The 20,257-nt window shown below is 39.8% G+C and overlaps 1 protein-coding gene across 9 annotated transcripts in view; it reads right to left on the bottom strand.

The window, feature by feature from the left end:
- The window catches only part of LDLRAD4 (low density lipoprotein receptor class A domain containing 4), a 589,432-nt gene that overhangs the window by 23,435 nt on the left and 545,740 nt on the right, over positions 1–20,257 (bottom strand). The gene's annotated exons all lie outside the window — the stretch shown is intronic.

The following is a 20,257-nucleotide window of genomic DNA, read 5'->3' as shown; positions in this document are numbered from 1 at the left end:
ATTGTTGAGCTCTGGTGACAGTGTTTCTTTTTGTGGTGTGTCCTCCTGCTGGCTTGCTTGGTTATTTATATTTTTTCTTCTCCCTGTTATTTGCTTTCTAATTAGTTCTATGCGTTGGGACATTGTGCCACTGGTGTTGGCCGGCATCTCTTTGGAGTGCTCCTTTAGGGGTGTTGGAAACTGTTTACCAGATTGAGACCAGCACTGGTAGGCCAAAACTCCACCAGGGTATTGATGCTGTGATGCTGGGCTCTGTCCCTTACAGTTCCCTCCCTCTGTATTTTTCAGTTCTAACAGGGAATCAGCTAGTTGGTGATTTAGTTATGGTCACGAGGTGGCACCAGAGACCCATACTTGCTGACCTGTGCTTTTTCCCAGTGGTTCTCTGAGTGGTGGAGGGGGTGCGCAGGGGAGAACCTCAACACAGGGGCTCTTATTCAAGCCAGGTGCTGTGTCTGCCCTGTGTTCACCAGGGGGGTGTGCCTGCAGCTGTATGCATCCCACACCCTGAAGTCTGCACTCTAGTTCTCAGTTCCAGGGCTATCAGATCCAAAACGCTGGCTGTCACCCTGTACAGTGCCCGCTGCTATGGCACATCCCACGCCCTGGATCCTGTGCCTAGCTCTCAGTTCGAGGATAGGGTCTTGCTCCACGCCTTATTTCCCTCCTTACCCCCGTTTGCGTGGCCCACCATCTCTCAGTGCCTGAGGGTGTTTTTGTGATCCCTGGTTTCCAACTCTAGAGTGTTGGTGATTTTTTCCTGGTCACTAGGTGGCGCCAGAGATCTTTCCTAGTGTCCTTTGGGAACTTTTTAAGCCCGTGGGTCCCGGGAAACAGAGTGGGAGTGGCATGGAGAGCCTCAACTGCGTGGGGGTGCTGTGTCTGCCTTGTGCCCCACCATCACGGGGAACCCAGCCCTGAATTTCGTGCCCCGGGTCTCAGTTCCCAAAGCCCTCAGGTCTAGGATGCAGGTTGTAGCCCAGTTCAGTGTCCGCAGAAATGGCGCCTTTTGCACCCTACTCCCGAGTCCGGGCGCCTGGTTTCTGATTACTCAGTGAGGGACATTCACCTCAGTGAGGGCCCCCGCGCATCTCCCTGCAAGCCTCGGTCACAGGCGTGGGACCTGGGCAGCCCCGATCTGCGTATGCTTTTCAAGTGCGCCGCTTTTCCGCACAAGCTTACTGGCTGGCCTTGGGCTATTTGTAGGTCTCCTGGGAGTCTTTATTTTTCTCCAATGGCATCCCGGAGCTGTTCACTCACCTCCATGGGGAATCCTGCCTAGCAGCTAATCTGCTACTTGCACATCTTAACTTACAATGCTGGGCGGAGTTGGTGCAGGAGCTTAGGGTTTCACACAGACTCTAACACTGTGCTTGAGCTAAAAGACACTCTCCCAAGTGGTTGCTGCTCCCTGTGGGGCTGGGCTCTCCTTCTGTCTTCCTTGCTTTACTCACTTTTCCAAACAGGGTGTGTGGGTGCACAGGGGTCGCTGTCCTCCAACAGCTGTGTGTAGGAAGGTGGGCGCTCTCCTGGTCTTGCTGCTCACCTTTGCTTGCTGACCCTTCTAAGGCTACACCTTTGTGTGGATCCCAATCACCCAGCACAGTGCCCAAACCTTAGTGCATGCTCTGGGTTCATCAATGTCTGGTTAACAAAGCTTTTCCTGGGGAGCAGATACTGGTGTTGCAAGATGTCCAGCAGCTGCCTTGCTAGATTACTCTCTTCACTGAACTGACAGCCACCTTCCATTTTTAATGTTTTGAGACATCTCCACACTGCTTTCCATAAGGGCCTGAGCAGTTTGCATTCCCACAGCAGTGCAGGAAGGTTCCTTTTTTTCCACATCCTTGCCAGCCTTTGTTGTTTCTGGTCTTTTTGATATGGGGCCATTCTCACAGGTGTGAGATACTATCTCTCACTGTGGTCTTGATTTGCATAAGTGATTGTGAACTTTTTTTTATGTATCTGCTGGTCTTTTGAATGTTTTCATTGGAGAAGTGTCTGTTTAGTTCTTTTGCCCATTTTTGATTGGATTATTTTCTTTGTTTTTATAGAGTTTTAAGAGTTCTTTGTATATCTTTTATATCAGTCCTTTGTCAGATATATGGTATGAAAATATATTCTCTTATTCAGTAGGATTTTTTTTTTGTTTAAGTTATGTTTCTTTCACTATATAGTAACTTTTCTGTTTGATGTAGTCCCAGCTGTTTATATTCTGTTCTGTTTTCCTTGCTGTTGGGGATGAATCCCTAAAGGTATCACTGAAGTTTATGTCATGAAATGTTTTACCTGTGTTTTATTCTATGTATTTTATGATTACAGGTCTTACATTCAAATCTTTGATCCATGTTAAGTTGACTTTAGCGGATGGTGTGAGATTGTGGTCTAGTTTGATTCTTTTGCATTCAGTTGTCCAGTTTACCCAACACCATTTATTGAAGAGGTTATCTTGTTCCAGTATATATTTCGATGCCTATCTCAAAGATTAACTGCATGCCTATCTCAAATATTAACTGTATACACACACACACACACACACACACACTTATATATATGGGTTTATTTCTGGGCTCTCAATTCTATTCCATTGGTCTATGTGTTTTTGTTCCAGTACCAGGCTGTTTTAATTATTATGGCTTTATATTATAGCTTAAGGTATGGAATGATACCTCCATTCTCTTTCCCCTTTATCAAGATTGATGTTGCTATTCAGGGTCTTTTGTAATTCCATATGAATTTCAATAGTGTTTGCTCCAGTGCTTTGAAACAAGCCACTGATATTTTTATTGGAATTGCATTGAATCTGTATATTTCTTTGGGTAGAATGGCCATTATGACAATGTCCATGAGCAGGGAATATTTTTCCATTTCGTTGTGTCTTCTATTTCTTTCAACAACATCTTACTGTTTTCTTTGTATAGATCTTTTACCTCCTATGTTAGGTTTACTCCTAGGTATTTATTTTTTTAAATTGGTGTAATTGTAAATGTGATAATTTTCTTAATTTCTTCCTCTTTTATTTCATTTTTGTGTATTGGAAGTAACTGAAATATGTGTGTTGATTATCTACCCTGCTGCTTTGCTAAAGTGATTGTTTAAATTAGTTTTTCCATGTAGTCTTGGGGGTTCTCTATGTATATTATCATGTCATCTGCAAATAATGACAGCATTACTTCTTTCCCAATCTGGATTCCTTTTATATTTTTCTCTCATCTAATCACTCTAGCTAGAACTTCCAATGCTATGTTGAATAGCACTGATTAGAGTGGATATCTTTTGTCTTTTTTATACCAGATTTTAGTGGAAAAGTTTTCATTTTTTAACACCATTGAGAATGACATTTAACTATGGGTTTGTAGTAAATAACTTTAAAAAAATTACATTAAGGTATGATTTGTTTATTGCCAGTTTTTTAAAAGGGTTTTCAACATAAATGGATGAATCTCATTAAATGCTTTCTCAGCATCTATTGATATGGTATTTATCTTTCTTTTTGATGATGTGGTGAATTATGTTGATTGATTTTCAGATGTTAAACCATTCTTATGTACCTGGTGTCAATCCCATTTGGTCATGGTGTATTATCCTTTTAATGCACTGATGGATTTGGTTTGTTAGGATTTTATTCAGAATTTTAATGCCTGTGTTTGTTAGGGAGATTGGTCTGCAAATTTCTTTTTTGTGTTGTCTATGGTTTTGGTACTAGAGTAATGTTGGGGTCATAACAAGTATTTGGAAGAATTTCTTTTTGGGGGAAGAGTTTGAGCACAATTGAAGGTTTGGTAAAATTCATTTGTGAAACCATCTGGTCCAGGACTCTTGTTTTTTGGAGAGTTTTGATTAGTATTTCATTTTCCTTACTTGTGATTGGTTTGTTCATGTTTTCTATTTCTGCCCTATTCAATCTTGAATGACTGTATAATTCTAAGAATTTGTCCATCTACCCTAGGTTATGGTATTTGTTAGCACATAGATGTTCACAGTAATTTCTAATTTTCCTCTGAATTTGTACAGCATCTGTTATGATTTCTTGGTTTTTGTTTTTGATTTTACTTATTTGAAATTTCTCCCTTATTCTTTTGGTGAGCTTTGCCAGAGGCTTGTATATTTTATTTATATTTTTCAAAGAATAAGGTTTTGGTTTTGATGATCTTTTAGACTGTCTTTTAAATTTCTATTTCATTTGCTTCTGCTTTGATTTTTGTTAGTTCTGTTCTTCTATTGGCTTTTGGATTTGTTCGTTTTTCTTTTTCTAAATCCTCAAATTGAAAGAGAAGGTTATTTATTTGAGCTCTTATTTCTTGATGTGGGGCTATATTGCTATATAGTTTCCTCTTAGTATTGCTTTTGCTGCATCCCATAAGTTTTGGATGGTTGTGTGCTTGTTTTCATTTGTTTTAAGGTATTTTATAATTTCCTCCTTGTTTTCCTCATTAACCTAGTGGTCTTTCAGTGGTGTGTTGTCCAGTCTCCATATATTAAAAGATTTCCATGCTTTCTTTTGATACCTTTGTGATTGGAGAAGATGTTGGGATTTCAATCTTCATGAATTTATTGATCTTTGTTTTGTGTTCCAGAACATGGCCTATCCTGGAGAATGTGCCATGTGCACTTGAGAAAAATGTATATTCTACTTTTTGGGGGGTGATACTCTGTATATGTCTACGAGGTCAAAGAGATCTAATCTCTATTTAAGGCTTTTTTTTTTATAGACGCATGTTTTATTTACTTATTTGTTTGTTTGTTTGTTTGTTTATACATGCACTGGGTACAGTCAGAAGCGCAGGAGGGTGAGAGAATTCACCAGAACCAGAGCGGGGAGCAGAGCAGGTAGAGGAACCGAAGTACACTGCTGAGGGGAGCAGTGGGTGGCAGGAGAGGTCTGCACACCATGTGGGACCCTCCTCCAGTGGCTGGGGAGCAGCCGGGGATTGAACCGGTGCCGCAGAGGCCGCGGGCAGCTTCGCAACCCAGAGCTCAACCACTGCGCCACCGGGGAGGCCCTATTTAAGGCTCTTTTATCCCTCTTTATTTTCTGTCTAATTGATCTGTCCATTGCTGAGAGAGGGGTGTTGAAACTCCTACCACAAATTTGTTTTTTCCAATGTTTATTTTCAGAGTTGATGGTAGTTGCCTAATGTGTTTTGGTTTTGATGATCTTTTAGACTGTCTTTTAAATTTCTATTTCATTTGCTTCTGCTTTGATTTTTGTTAGTTCTGTTCTTCTATTGGCTTTTGGATTTGTTCATTTTTCTTTTTGTTCATTTGGTGTATATATGTATCAATAAATCTTCTTGATGTATTGTTCCCTTTATCATTATAGAGTGTCCCTCCCTGTTTCTTTTTATCTTTTTTTAAAAAGATGTATTTTGTCTGATGTAAGTATGGCTGTCCCTGTCTTTTTCAGGGTCCCACTGGTTTGTAGGATTGTTTTCCAGCCCTTTACTTTGAGCCTAATTTTGTTTTTGGAGTTTAGGTGTGTCTTCTGGAGACAGCAGAAGGTTGGATTACATTTGCTGATTTAACTAGATACACTGTGTCTTTTAATTGGTGTGTTCAGCCTATTTACATTTAAAGAGATTACTGATATGTGATAGTTTCTTCTGCCATTTAATTCTCAATTTTTGTGGGTTAATTTGTTTCCTTATTTAGTTATGTGTAGGTTTTTTGGTTTCAATGTGCCTCTTCCTGTCAATATTTATTGGAGGAGTGATTTAGTGTTTCCAAACTCCTTGAGCTTCTGTATGTCTGAAAGGCCTTTATTCCTCCTTCACATATGAAGGAGAGTCTTACAGGACAGAGTATTCTTGAGTATAAGTTTTTTCTCACTATTCAAATGCCAATCCATTTTCTCCTAGCTCATAGTATTTTTTCAGAGAAGTCTGATGGCTGCCTATCGGGGGTACCTTTATAGATTATCTGCTTACCCCCCTTGCCAGTATTCTTCAGTATTCTTTCTTTGCCCTGAATTTTTGGAATTTTCACTAGTATATATCTTGCTGTCAGTCTAGTAGGCTGGGGTTCTTTTAGCTTCCTGGATTTGCAGATTTATTCCCTTCTTTAGGCTCAGGAAGTTTTCCTCCATTATTTCTTTTTCTTTTTCTTTTTTTTTCCTTCAAGATTTATTTATACAAGCACTGGGTACAGTCAGAAGCATGGGAGGGTGAGAGAATTCACCAGAGCCAGAGCGGGGAACAGAACAGGCAGACCGACAGAATACACTGCTGAGGGGAGCAGCAGACACTGCAGGAGAGGTCTCTTGCGCCATGTGGGACCCTTGCCGTTGGCCAGGGATCGAACTGGTGCTGCAGAGGCTGCAGGCAGCTTCGCAGCCTAAAGCTCAACCGCTGCACCACCAGGCTAGGCACCTCCATTATTTCTCTAAATACATTTCTGTTCCTTTCTCTCCTCTGCCTCTGGTATAGCTATTACTCTTATTCTGCCTTTTCTCATGGACTTGGATGGCTTTTAGAGTGTTTCTTCATCTTTTAAAATTTCATTTTTCTTGTTCTTTCTCTACCAGGATTCTTTGTACATTTGCATCTTCAGTTACACTGACTCATTGTTCCACTTCATCTTCCACAACTTTCTCTTGAGTTTTTCATTTCCTGTATTTCTCTTTTGAAATCCTGAAACTGCATTTTAATAATAGCTCAAGCCTCATTTTCTGTCTTCAGGTTATTGATTTCATTTCTAAGAACGTTCATTTCTTTGAATTCCTTATCACTACAATTCTAAACTCTGTATCTGATAGGGAGAACACAGCTTCCATGTCTGTGAATTGGTTATTTATTCTTTCTCTGTGTTGTACTTTTCTCTTGGGGACTTATGTTGCTGTTTTTTGTTTTTGTTTCTGTTTTTTTTTGTTTTTTTTCTTCTGCCCATTATTAGCTTTGGATCCCAGATGCTGTGTGTGGGGCTTCCTCTGGGTACGGCTCCTCCCCCCTTACTTTCAGGGTTCTCACCTATCTGCTGAATTGCTGGTCGAGGTCTCATATGTGGTTGTGAAGCCTTTGGCCACTCTGGCTCACTCCTTGATGTGGGTGTGAGGTGTGAGGTCTCACCTTTTTGTGTAGATTCTGGTGGGGATGTCATGGGAAGTCACAAGGTCTTTCTAGGTGCAAGTGGGTGCAGGGTAAGGTCCCAAAGAGTGGTGCAAAGTGTATGCTGGTCTGGCAGGTGCCAGCTGGATCCTCTGGGAGGTTGTAAAAAAGCCTCTGGGTGCTCTGATACCCTCCCTGATATGGTTCTGGGGCTTCATTGGCCCAAGAAGGCACTGGTAGCCTCTCACAGTAAGTCATAGAGCCTCTGCATGTCTAGGTGAGGACTGGTGGGATCTTGCATAAGGTTGCAAGGTCTCTGGCCACTCTGGTACCCTCCTGATGGGGCTCCAGGGTCTTACTGTTGTATGCTTAACTTTTTAAGGAATAAATCTTATTCTTTATCTTGTTTTCCACAGTGACTGTACCATTTTACATTCTCACCAGCAATACACAAGTGTTCCACTTGTTCTACAATGTAGCTAACACTTGCTATTTTCTTTTTTTTTTTTATAATAGTCATCCTAGTGGGTATATTGTATTATCTAATTATGGTTTTGATTTGCATTTCCTTAATAGTATATTAAATCAGCATACTCCAGATAACAGAATCAGTTGGTTTTGTGCTGTTTGTACACATCCAGAAATGGTTTTGTGCTGTTTGTACACATCCAGAAATAATGTTTTATCAGTCCTCTGTGCATCCCTTAGTAGAATCAAGTTGACACAAAAAAACTACTTACTACAATTAGTGATACTGGGTTCTTCTCATGTGCTTATTGGTCCTTTATGCATCTTTTTTGGATAAATATCTATTCAAATCTATTGCCTGTTTTTTTTTTTAAATAGGTTATTTTACAAGCTGTAGGAGTTCCTTATATATTCTGGACATTACTCCTTATCAGATATATGATTTACAAATATTTTCTCATTCCATGAGTTCCCTTTTAATTCTCTTGGTAGTGTCTTTTGACAAGCAAATGTTTTTAATTTTGATGAAGTCCAATTAATCTTTTCCTTTTGCTGCCTTTTTTGTTGTTATATCCAATCATTGCCAAATTCAGTGTCACTAAATCCCTCCCCCCCACTATTTTCTTCTAAGAGTTGATAGTTTTAGCTTTTACATTTAAGTTTTTGATCTCTTTTTTTTATAAATTTTAATTTTTTAAAAACAATATTTGCTTCCCCCCATCCCCTCAGGTTGAGTCCCCATAGAATTTCCTTCCCCAAGGCACCTGTGTACCACCACCACAGTCTCCTGCTCTTCCCCTCCCTCCCTCTGATCCCTCTCCCTCCCCCTACCCCACAGCATGTCTTTGATTCATAATTGTCTGTTTTTGCTTTGCTGTGTTTTGTACTGTTACTACCTTTTTTTACACTGATGTTTTATTTGGTTCCCCCATATTCCTGTTATAAGTGAAACCATCCGATAATTTTCTTTTTCCTTCTGGCTTATTTCACTGAGCATAATTCCTTCTAGCTGTAAGACATACATCGCAATAACATGTTTAAAGACTCACCACCCAAAGCAGTGATAGTGAAGGCAAAGATAAACCCTGGGATTACATCAAACCGAAAAGCTTCTGTACAGCCAAAGAGACATTAACCAAACAGAGAGACACCCCATTAATTGGGAAAAAATCTTTGCACTCCATTCAAGTGATCTCTTTTTTGAGTTAATCTTTTTGTATATGACACAGATAAGTGTTTGAAGTCATTATTTAACATATGGATTCCCAGTTTTCTCAACAACATTTTAAAAAAGACTACCCTTTCTCCTTGAACGGTCTTGACACCCTTGCTGAAAATCATTTGACCATGTATAAGAGAGTTAATTTCTGTGCTCTATTCTATTCCATCATTCTATTTTCTTTCCTTAAGCTAATATACACTGGTTTGTTACTGTAGCTTACAATAAGTCTTGAAATAAAAACTTTGAACTTCCAAACTTGCTTTTTCAATTTATTTTGGCTATTTAGGTGTCCCCTTTAGACAGCATAGATTTTAAGATGGACTTTCCTATTTCTGTAAAATTCACCATTAAGATTTTGATAAGGAGTGCACTGTAGCTGTAGATTGCTTGAGTAGTGTTAAATTTTTGGCAATATTCCAATCCATGAACACAATAAATCTTTCCATTTATTTATGTCTACTTAAATTTTTTTCAGCAACATTGTAGATACTTGTACATTATAAGTCTCTCTCTCTTTGGTTATGTTTAGTCCTCAAGATTTTACTATTTTTGATAAATTCTTCTGTCTTGACTAATTGTTTTCTTAATTTCCCTTTTTTTGGATTGTTCATTGTTATTGTAAAGAAATGCAACTGACTTCTGCCTGTTGATTTTGTATCCTGAAACTCTGAATTTGTTTATTAGTTCTAACAGTTTTTGTCTTATTTTTTGCTTTGTGGTGGAGCAATTAGAGTTTCCCACATATAAAATTGTGCCATCTGTGAACAGATATAATTTTACTATTCCTATTTAAAGGATAACCTCCCTACTGATTTTGAGAACAGACCTTAGCACAACATGCCACTTTTGCAATCTGGATTATTTTGAGCTTAGATCAATGGAAGCCTTGCAGGCTCATAAGAAAGTTTTACCACTCCTTTATATACCTGAAGAATGAAAACTGGAGCTCCTACTCTGAGTTAGGGTTATCACTAGAAATAACCCATCAGAGAAGCCTTTCTATATGGCAGGACAAATATTTAATTACAAAGCATCTGGTCTTTGTCATAAGAGTCACTCCCTCCTTGTCATGAGACTCTTTTTTCACTCCTTGAAGCCCCAGGCATCTGCCCCACTTCGTAACTCAGGATATATACCCTCATTATTCCTCACTGACCTTGGAATAAGACCTTATGTCTATGTAGACTTCATGTGTATATATAATTAAATTTGTTTACTAATTTGTCTGATTTAATTTGATCACACAAACAACACAGGAAAAACTCAGAGAGATAGAGAGAAATTATCAAAAATCAAAAATAAAGGAAAAAATTTGCAGGAAGCAAGGAAAAAATAACTTAAAAAGTCTCTTAAATTATGCTCTCCCTGGACTTCAGCCCATACACTCTCTAGGCAAAAAAGAGCATATTCACAATGCTAGAAGATAAGAACTCCCAACCAAGAATGCTCTCTATTCTGTATAACTATCATTCATGTATGAAGGTGAAATATAGGCTTTCCCAAACCAACAGAAGCTAATGGAGTTCATCTCCACCACACCAGCTCTTCAAGAAAAGAAAAAAAAAAGGAAAAAGAAAATTAAAAAATTGCAACATAAATTCCTGAGCAAAATAACAACAGGAATAGAAAATCAGAAGCATGAACACCAACAAACCACTAAAGGGGAAGAAGAAATGGATAGAACCTGAGTAGTTAAATGTTGGAGAGCAAACATGAGCTCATAAAGGACTTAAGACATAGTAATTTAAGTAAAACCCCCTGGTAATTACTAACCCAAAATCCAGAATAGAGGCCCACGGACAAAGAAACAAAGACATTGATAGAAATACTAAAGAAATTCATCCACAAATAGCAGAGAGAAACAAGTGGAAAAAGAAACAACAGAAAAATAATCAAATTTCAAAAAAGCAAAATAAATTGTTTATATCAATAATCATCCTAAATATGAACTGTCTGAATTAACAAATCAAAAGACAGACTAGCAGTGTAGATGAAAAGATTTCAGTAATCTATACTTTGTTTGCAAGAGACCCATTTACAACTGGAAGAAAAAAAAAAACAAGCTATAAATAAAGTGTTGGAACATGGTTTTACAAACTAATATTATACACAGAAAAGCTATTCACATATCAAATAAACTAGACTTTCAGCTAAAAAAAGGTTAACAGGGACAAAAATGGACACTACATAATGATCAAGGAAACAATTCAATAGGAAGAGATAGCTGTTAATAACATTATGAATGTAATACAGGATCACCTAGTTATATAAAGCAGGCATTAACAGACTAAAACAACATATTGGCAAAAGTACAATCATTGTTGGAGACCTCAACACACCACTGACATGAATGGATAGATCATACAGAGACAGAAAATTAACAAAGAAATAAAGGCTTGAAATAAAGGCTTTAAATAAAGTGTTAGAACAGATGGATTTACTGGGCATTTATAGAGCATTCCATCCCAAAAGAAATGAGTATACTTTTTTCCTAGTGCAATGGAATATTATCAAGAATAGATCAGATACTAGAGCAAAAACATGTCTCAGAAAACATACAAAGAAAGAAATTATATCAAGTATCTGCACAGACCACAATGGTATAAAACTAGAAATCAACCAAAAAAACAATTGCCAAGGGCCCCGCGGTGGCGCAAGGGGTTGAGCGCTGCACTGTGAAGCTGGTCCGCAGCCTCTGCATGCTGGTTGGATTCCCAGCTGGCCAGGGAGAAACCTACATGGTGCGGCAGACCTCTCCTGTCATGCCTGCTGCTCCCCTCAGCAGGACTTTCGGTCAGTCTGCCTGTTTTGCTCCCCGCTCTGTCTCTGGTGAATCCTCTCGCCCTCCCACATCTCTGGCCTGTACTCAGTTTCTTGTATAAATAAATAAATAAAATCACCATATAGATCAAAGCTTGGGAGACCTTCAGAACAACTCCTGGATAAATGAAAAAATTGAAGAGTTAAAAAAGTATCTAGAACCTAATGAAAATTGAGAGATAAGCTACTAGACTCTATGGGCTACTCTAAACAGTCTACATGGGGAGTTCATATAATACAGGCCCACGTTAAAAAAAAAAAAAAAAAAACAAGGAAGGAATATCTCAAATAACCAATTTACTCTTCAGCTGAAGGAACTAGAGAAAGAACAGTGAAGACATCCAAAATCAGTAGGAGGAAAGAAATAATAACAATTCTAGCAGAAATAAATTAAATGGAAAACATAAATACAGTCCCAAAGATCAGTGAAAAGTTGGTTCTCCAAAAAAATAAACAAAATCGGGCATTTATAGCTCATTAGCTAGGCTTATGAAGAAAAGAGGAGAGAAAACCCAAATCAATAAAATCTGAAATAAAAGTGGTGAAATGACAACAGATACTGCAGAAATACACAGGAAAAAAAGAATCTATTACAAGTCTCTATGCAAACAACTGGACAACCTAGAAAAAAATGGACAAATTTGTAGATACATACAATCTCTTAAGAATGAATCAGGATTAAATAGCCCCCTTAAACAGTCCAGTCACAAGTGCAGAAATGGAAAGGGTAATAGTCTTCCTATAAAAAATAGCCCAGTACCAGAATGCTCTTCTAGGAATTCTACCAACCTTCACAGAGGAACTAATCCTAACCTACTCAAACTCTTCAAAAGGATTGAAGAAGGTAGAAACATATCATGAGGTCAAAGTTACCTTATTTACAAAATCAAAGACAGAACAAAAAAGAAAATTTTAGACTAATATCCCTGATGAATATAGATGCAAATATCTACCACAAACCCTAACAAACTGAATATAGCAACAGATTGGGAATATATTGGTAGAGGATGAATGGAACATGTGCACATATGACAAAGCAAAATTGTAACCCCAAAATTAAAATAAAATTTTTAAAAAAGTAACTGCTTTAGTATACTGCTGAATTCAGTTTGCCAGTATTATTTGAGGATCTTTGCATTTTAATATTCATATAGGATGCCGGTCTCTGTTTTTCTCTGTGTCTTTGTCTGGCTTTGGCATCAGGGTAATGCTGTTCTTTATAGAATGAGTTAGAAAGTGTTCCCTCTTCTTCAGTTTTTTGAAAGAGCCTGAAGTTAGTGTCAATTCTTTAAATGTTTGGTGGGATTATTTTATATGTCAGAAGTTTTAGATTATTGATTCAATAACCTTACTAGTTACAGATCTTTTAAGATTTTCTATTTCTTCATGATTCAGTCTTAGTAGGGTGTATTTCTGGGAATCTGTCCATTTCATGTAGTTTATTCAATTTGAGGATATATAATTGTTCAGTCTCTCACAATCATTTCAATTTCATTATCTCTTGGATCTTTTTCTACCCAAGGGGTATAATGCTTATTACATTAAATCAAGTAATACCATGACCATGATTTACTGGGGCTTCTGTTGTGAGTTGTACTTGGAAACTGCTGTTGTGGGTCTATGTGCATTGTGACCATAGATGAGGCCCCAAAACTTCTTGGTTTTATACCCTTCACTAACCTCCATTTTCACATATACAAAGGACCAGAGAAACCATGAGATCTGGGGACTGGAAACAACTCTCTCTTTATGGGACCAGAAACACCTAATACAATGGCATTCATATCATGAGTTGCAATTTCTTAGGGAGCTAGAAAGACAATTTGCATCACAGCCAGCATTCCAAAAAATGAAACAAAATATCTGAGTACAGTATAAATATTGTTTTGTAAAATTTCTGCCTCAGTTGTGTATATGAATATTGCGGATTGTAATATAAAATGTTCTTACCTTTTTCACGGTAAGAGACAATCTAAAGACTTCTGGTCTAAATCAATTATGCCTCACTTTAATGGGAGGAAACTTAGACTCACAGAGGATATATTACTCATTGGAGGTGACACAGTAAGTGGGAAAAGCAGGGTCAGTGCTTGGCAATTGAGCTTTAACTCGAGGCATCCCTCTTGGTGAATGAATGTATTATATGACCTAAAATATTTTATTTTTCTCCCTGAACCAGGGCGAGAATTTCAAAGTATAGGTAACACTGATCTTTGGATATTCAGCAACACCTTTATCTTTTGATAAAATAAATTTTTTTTCATTTTTCCCTTTTTTTTTTTTTACACAACTTCCCAATCATCCAAACACTTTAGTAGTATTATTGCTTTTTTTCCACCCTAGAGCTAAAATAAAAACACTGCCTTTAGATACCAATGACAGTTCTGTTGAGCATTTCCCCCTTTATTTCTTCTTGGAACTTTATCATCATATTTTTCAAGATCCCCTATTTCCCTCCCAACTCTATGTGATGTAGGGCATAGCCTCTAAGAGAAAGTCATATCATCCTGGGTAGTGGAGAGGAAAAAGGGAAGTCTTTTATCTTTCCAGAACAATACACATATGAGTGAGGCCGTAAGGAGGAAGCAGAAAAGGCCCTGCTGGGGCACCTCTCCTGAACCTGGTACTGAGGGAGAGTAAACAGTTAAGAATCCAGAGAAAGCAGCCTGGAATTAGAAAGCTCAGGGCAACAGGGAAATGTGAAGCACACACTATTAGCTGAGGCAAGCACAATCACCTCTAATGTGGGAGGGGAAGTCAAGGCACAGTGGGGAATGTTCACCCAACAACCCTGGGCTGGCCACAGGGCTGGTCCCACAGCACTAGGCTAATGGCCACACAGCTTTCCCTAGCTGTGGCAAGAGAGGTGAGCCCCCACAAAACTGGTAGGGGATTAACACAGTCAGAACCCAGCTATCTTCCTGTCTTTTGACAGCTGTGCTTTGACAGTTTTTGGGAGCCTCCTAACAATGAGAATAATTTGGAGAGATTTTCCCCCTAAAATAAACCATGGGCCTTCCTGGTGGCCTAGGGGTTAAGTCTCAGCACTATCACCACTAAGGCCTGAGTTTGATCCCTGGCCAGGGAGCTAACCAACATATGGCGCAGCAGACCTCTCCTGTCTTGCTTGCTGCTCCCCTGAGTAATGTATTTCAGTAAATCTGCCTATTTTGCTCACCACTCTGTCTCTGGTGAATCTTCTCACCTCCCCACACTTCTGTTTTCTGTGCATAAATAAATAAAAACAAACAAACAAACAAACAAACAAACAAACAAATAAATAAAATAAGCCATACCCACTTTCAAGGACTATGTAAAAATAAAACAAACCTTACCATTGGATCATTAATGTCAATGCCTTTTATACTTAAAAGGTTACTAACATTTGTTTATAAAATTTTTCATCAATATTATTTAACAATCTGGTTTAGTATGTTTATGTCACAATACAAACCACATTCAAATTCATTGCCTTGGGAGCCTACAGATGCTCACAGTCTTAGTGAATATGTGGGGAGGATTTCTTTTAATCACAAAGGTAATACATGAGTACTTTTTTACCATAAAAGTCTGAACAACAGAGACCAGACTCCCTTTGTCTACCTCCTGGCTCCTCCCCAGAGGCAGCTGTCGTTTGTTTTGGGTCCTTCCTGACCTTTCTCTACAGTATCACTTTGGAACTCAGACAACATCAGTCTTACTAATCAAGTCACACTTGGCTTTGCACCAAAATCATATCATTTAGCTCCAGCAGCCACATAATTAATAAGATTTAATGCTAAATGGATTTTGCCTGGTACCAAAAATGTAATCCATTCTCCAAGAATAAATACGAAAAGGAAGACCTGTTGTCACTGAAAATTAAAAAAGAAACGTTCCCCTCGAAAAATTTCCAAAAAATACCCTGCAAGTTCTGAAGGTAATTTCAAAACTCTTAAGCGGTGGCAGTATCAGCCAAAGGACTATTTGAGCTATTCACATAGCATTAATGACAAATACTATCTATTACAAAGATCTACTTTTTTTGTCCCTTCCTCAAGATCTATCTACTTTTGTTCAGCTGAGAATCTATGGTGTAACAGCAACTTGGCTTCCTGTTTCTCTTACTTGAAGGGACAGTCTCATTTTGAAGCTTTTAGAATTAGCTATGTTCTAATGCTCTGATTACATCAAGGAATAAAGCATTTTAAATAATCAGTCTGGCAGCTTGACTATATGAACATACTTGTTCATTCAGAAAGAGAAATAGTATGGCTGATGGTAGGAAACCTGTGCTTGGGGTTTGCAGTCGGTGCTGACCTGCCCCTTGAAGGCCTTTTGATACTTGATAATGCGGTTCTAGCAGCTCATTAAGAATGGAGAATTGTTATTGGATAAAACTGAAAACAAATACTCTTGGTTTTATGGTTTAGCAAGAATCTGCCTCACTGACAAGGAAAACTTCCCTGCCATTTTTTACACCAAATGAATGAATCTATATGAATCTTTATAGTCTGGAATATCGAAAACACACCTAGTAAAACCATGTCATTTTTTCCCACACCTTACTAAAAATAGTTAATTTATATTGCTTTATAAGTGCTTTCTAAACAGGCTGGAGTATATAGAAATTAGAAAAGGCAGTTCCAGCTCCTCAATTGCAGGGGGAATGAGCTGTGTGCCAATTCACTGGACCCTAAGATACAGGCTGAGGAGTTTTCAGATACTGTTGAGCTCTGAGCCCCAAATAGTGGGTTCCTGAGCCTGGAGGTCAGCCACCTGCCTGAACCTGCCTATCTTCAGGCCAGACTAACTTCCATAGTCCACAAAGAGGAGCCCATTGTCACTGCTGCCCTCCTGGCCACAGACTCCAGTCATGAAGAGGTGGGCTCTACCTCAGGAAGATGACAAACCAGCTGGTCCAGGAACAGACACAGCAGCTCAGGCACAGGAAACACTACACTCCGTTGGTGCACACACACTTGGGGTGAATGCCCAATCTCATAGAGGGAACGTCTCAACTTACATAAGGATGTTCTCTCCCATCTTTTTTATTAGAAATCAGTGGCCCTCTCAATATATCTCTGTTTTTAACCCTTGAGGTAGAGGCATGAGTACAGAAGAATATTTTCTCTAACAATCACCACTGTGAAAGCAATCAATGGCCATGCATCCCACCCATTGTTGAGGTTCCAATGAAGATGAGACTTCAGCCAAAAGGTGGGCATGCTCACCCAGTGGCTGCTACTTCCTGGCCCTCGCCTAGGAGTGCTAGTCATGAACAGAGATTAGTATGGCCTCACATGCTGACTTCCAAAAGAAATAAATTCTAATTTTAATGTGAGATCTGACACTTTTTACAAGTTGTCCTGCTTTGTCTAAACACCCTGTGTGGGCAAACCGCACATAATGATCACACACCAGGACAAGTCTGCAACTTCTTCAGGGAGGGCCTCGGGGTGCGAACATGTACTTATGGATATTGGGATTCGAGGAACCCAAGTTTCTGCACCAACAAAGGGGATTGCGGCTCTCCCTGTCCCCTTCAACAACCAGGGAACTAAACAAGTAGCTTCATGGCCCAAGCCCCACTGGTGTCTGTAATCCCTGCACCCCCATAGACCTTGTGTAGCACAGGTGGCACTGAGCACCAGCCTGGTGTGGCTCCGAATCCATGGGGAGACCATGGTACTGTGTTTCCATGGTTGTTTTAATCCCTACAGGCAATGAAGAAATGCCTGATGTGTCTCCTTTTGTTAATTTTAAAATTGAAATTGCTGCTTTTATAGGTCAAAGTGGATGGATAGCCATTTGGTTCATATGGTTCAAACTAAGTAAAATGGTTTTGTCCCTCAGCAGTCCCACCCATTGTTCACCAAACCCTGGGCTGTCCACAGGGCTGGTCCCACAGGGCTAGGCTAATGGCCACACAGCTCCCCCTAGCTGTGGCAAGAGAGGTGAGCCCTGGCAACTTGTGCAAACATCTAGCAGAGCTGTGTCTGGCATACTTATGCCCCTCTTTTGGTTTTCCTATTACTTGGTGGTCCAAGATAATGAAAAGAAATATAGACATTCTCAAAACTCTGAAATCACATAGATCAGGCTCTAAAAACATGCTAAAGCTACCTCACAATGAATGTATATGGATTTATATCATAGACTTGCTGCTTTTTGCTCTTATTTAAGCATTTACTTTCCATGTAATTTAACTTAAGCTTAGGTTGCTTTTTTTCATTTTGTCCCAAATGGCTGCTTCCACCAAATTTGGGGCCAATACCCATCCCACCCCCCAACTCCCCTGGAAGTGTCTCAAAGACACTGTGGTAATGAAGACTGTCAGCATTGGAGGGCACAGACCCCATCCATGCTCCCTTGGCAGAGGAGAGCTGGCACAGGAAGTGTGTGCTCTCAACATGTGCTGTTGGAGCAGAAAGGGAGGAGACCAGGGAGGGGGTGCCACTTGGTGGAGTTTGTGTGAGGGTGCTATCCTGACAAGGGAAGGTGCTTTTGATTGCACAAAGCAAACCTCTCAGAACCAGAGCAAACCTAGTATTTAGTCCAAAGAAGGAACTGGTCCAACTTTCCATTTTCTAGAAGACTCTCCCTGAGAACAACCTATATCAGAGTTACTAAGACCCTATTTTACTAACTTCAGTCTTGCTTTTTCCTTTTGATTGAAAGGAAAGCCCATTTGTAAGGAAAAGTCCACACTAATCAAGTTTCCTCAACTAAGTCATAACATTTATATGTTTATCCCCTTCCTGGAAAACAAAATCCAACCACTGTTCTTTATTTTCCCATTTCTTCTCTTTTTCTTGACATGAACAGGTTTTCTGTACTTGCTGACACAGATCATGGATTTTACATAAATATATTGGGAGGGAGCAATAATGTGTAAATATATGCTCCAAAAGTTAAAAAATGACCAATTTGGGGTTTTTTACAAGTATGATTTTTTACTTTTCCATCATGGCTATCAAGTCTTCCAACATATAAAAAAATAAAATTAACCAACAGTGTTAGATTAAGTCATCTAGAAGTTGATAGCCCATACTTTCTCACATCAGTTAAAAATAAAACACATTTTACTAATAAGCTTTTGGAGACCTCACATGGTTCTACAACAAACTGGCCTTTGGCTGGGAGAATTGCAAGGGTCCCAGCAGTGCGTAGATCAGAACCAGGAGCTGCTTGCCCATAGTAAGGCCAGCAGAGGGCGCCCTGCACCCACCGCTGCCGCTCAGCTCCCAGGCAGGCAGGGCTCAGATGCCCACAAATGGCAAGGCTCTTCGGGAGCTCTCTGGTGTTCTGACCACAGAAATAAAGCCATGTACACAGTGGTAACCTCAAATACATACCCATCTTTCCTAGCAACATGATTCCCAAGAAATACCTATCCACACAATTCCGCAGGGAAGGCAGAGGGGAAGAGAGTCAACAACATACCGTCAGAGCACAGCCTCCCTCCACAGCACGCTTGTCATGCACCTACCTAGCTCCTTTTAAGTCCCTCTGGGGAGAAGGAGGTTGGTTGGCACAGGCATTTGCTTTAGGGTACTGAAGGTGGTCCACTGGAAGGGCAACTTGAAGCTGCCTCATGCTGAGTACATGTGGGTGGGGAAACCTGGGGTGGAGGGACCCAAAGTTCCTTGTGTTCCATCAAAAATCCCTTCTCCTGCCACATCACACATACTAATAGCCACAGAAGACCCTGGTCTCTTCCAATAAGACCAAGAAAATGCTAAATAGCATTAGTCAGATGGATACTGCTGAAGGGTAGGGGAGCAAAAGGGCCGAGCATGACCAGGATATGGTAAGGTCTTTCTATTCTTTATTGTCCTGCTCATCCCCTGGCTCACATCCAGCCAATGGCTGTACAAACAAAGGAGAGAAGATATTGCTGGGCTGGGGGAACTGTTCCCAAGGCAGAGAGTCCCAGACTCTGATCACACAAGTTCCCTGTGGGTTCCCAACACTTTAACCAGTGCTGGTGGGAAGTATTCTCTTACTCTGTCGATGTCTCATTGTAGCAGTCAGGAGACACCTCTGGGATGGTGGGTGCTAGGACTCTGTTGAGGTCAAGAGTTGGGCATCACCAATATCTGGGCTCTGATCATTCTTTGTCATGGGGGCTGCCCTGTGTGTCACAGGATGTTTACAGCATCCCTGTAGCATCCCCCTCTGAACTGTAACAACCCAAAAAACATCTCAACATTGTCAAATGTCCCCTAGAGTGCAAAATTGCACCGGGTTGGGGGGCATGAGTGTAAATTAATCATACACTTCCACTATTGTTTTAATGGAACTAGCACTATTTAAAAGGAGGTAGGGGAGAGAAATGGCTATTAGGAGGGAAGAAGCCTGACAGGATGGACATTCTTGGGAAGACAGGGGGACCAGGAGGACCTTCGATGGGGAGAGAAGTAGCCCCACATGTGAATATATAGCCTCAACACAAAGTCATGGATTTGTGTCAGTATTCCCCCTCATGCCCTCTCTTTCCCTTTTGGACTATAAATTAGACTGACAGTCCTTGTCATGACTGGACTTTATAGTCTGGGCCTGACTTGTCTCTGTTCACATGTCAGAATTAATCGTGAGTCCATTCATCAGAGTCCATTGCTAGGCTGTGCAAATTTACACTCTCGCTTCATCCAGGAGGAAAATCCAAGTAGTAAGCAGCAGCACCTAGTACTGGGTCATTCAAAAAAACCAAAAGTGCATA

The sequence above is a fragment of the Talpa occidentalis genome, unplaced genomic scaffold (genome assembly GCF_014898055.3).
Source record: "Talpa occidentalis isolate TD23 unplaced genomic scaffold, MPIMG_talOcc4v2.1 talOcc4.13, whole genome shotgun sequence".
In the NCBI taxonomy this organism is placed as follows: Eukaryota; Metazoa; Chordata; class Mammalia; order Eulipotyphla; family Talpidae; genus Talpa; species Talpa occidentalis.
This window is presented reverse-complemented; position numbering and strand designations above follow the sequence as displayed.